Genomic DNA, 1,164 nt, shown 5'->3' with positions numbered 1-1,164 from the left:
CTCAGTTATCTCGATCATACGACAGAGGTAAACAGGTAGTTTTTGAATAAAAATCGGGAGCCGCACTAACACGCACCTATACCCTCCACGCTCAACCCGGAAGTCCCCCAAGCCTGAACAACATTCTGACTGTAATAACTCATCCATGATGGAATGATGAAGCAGACAGATCTGCAATTTTTTTTATGTTCTTGTGAGACTTGTCACATCTTCGCTTTCTTCCACAATCATCAGATTATTGGGCCTTATAGTCTATTTACTAACGTCCATTTGCCCCGTATAATTGAACCTGCCACCCAATGTTTTCAGATTCAGTCCTGTCTATAAACGTTTATTTCTCCGCTTCCCGAAGTGTTTAACCAATGAGTCTGCCAAGCGTTCTCATCCATCTGAACAAACGTCCTTCCCAAGTTCTTGCCGAGACGTGTCTCACGAGTATTCGATGTGTAATTTTTTTTACAGCTTCACTTTCCACAGAAGCTGGCTAACCTGAGCAAACTGTAACACTCTCGCTTTCATTTCAGACTGGCAGAACGGTATACTTGATTGCGTGTATATAACTTTGCTTACAAATCAGGCTTACAAATTCCCTTCTGAAACACACATCAAAAGTTGTCAGGATGGCCGAGTGGTCTAAGGCGCCAGACTCAAGGAATGAAAGTCCTTCCGATAAACGGGAGTGTTCTGGTCTCCATCTGGGGTCGTGGGTCCGAATCCCACTCCTGACAAAATTTGTCTTTAAGCATTCAATCGAGGCGACGTTATTTCTGTAAACAAACCCTGCCTTGTTGAGGTGGATTAGATAAACTGTTGAACGATAAGATTATGTTTTTGACACTGTTCATCACCTTGCAACAGATCATCGTACACCGAATTTTGGGTATGTTATTTATTCAGAAACAATTTCAGGATGAAGGATCTCGGCCCGAAACGCCGACTCTTTACGCTTTTCCTCAGATGCTGCCTGGTCTTCTGCGCTCCTCCTGGCATACTCAGCTAATCAATGTGGATTAGTTTTTAAAGTGTAATGATTGGTTGTCAGAATATTCAATGGATGGCCACGTGAGTGTACAGTATCACCTTTTGATCAAAATTATGATTGTTGATGGGTAGTAACTGTTCTTGAACGTAGTGCTGCGAGTCCCGAGGCTCTTGTACCATTTA

At 42.8% G+C, this 1,164-nt stretch overlaps 1 non-coding gene across 1 annotated transcript; it reads left to right on the top strand.

The window, feature by feature from the left end:
* The first annotated feature begins 614 nt into the window (after window positions 1-614).
* Window positions 615-728, top strand: trnal-caa (transfer RNA leucine (anticodon CAA)). Its single transcript has 2 exons — window positions 615-652; window positions 694-728. It is a non-coding gene; the product is annotated as a tRNA-Leu (tRNA).
* The last annotated feature ends 436 nt before the right edge of the window (window positions 729-1,164 follow it).

Source organism: Hypanus sabinus, unplaced genomic scaffold (assembly GCF_030144855.1).
Source record: "Hypanus sabinus isolate sHypSab1 unplaced genomic scaffold, sHypSab1.hap1 scaffold_99, whole genome shotgun sequence".
Lineage (NCBI taxonomy): Eukaryota > Metazoa > Chordata > Chondrichthyes > Myliobatiformes > Dasyatidae > Hypanus > Hypanus sabinus.
Note: the sequence above shows the minus strand (reverse complement) of the source record. Positions and strands in the feature narration are given on the sequence as shown.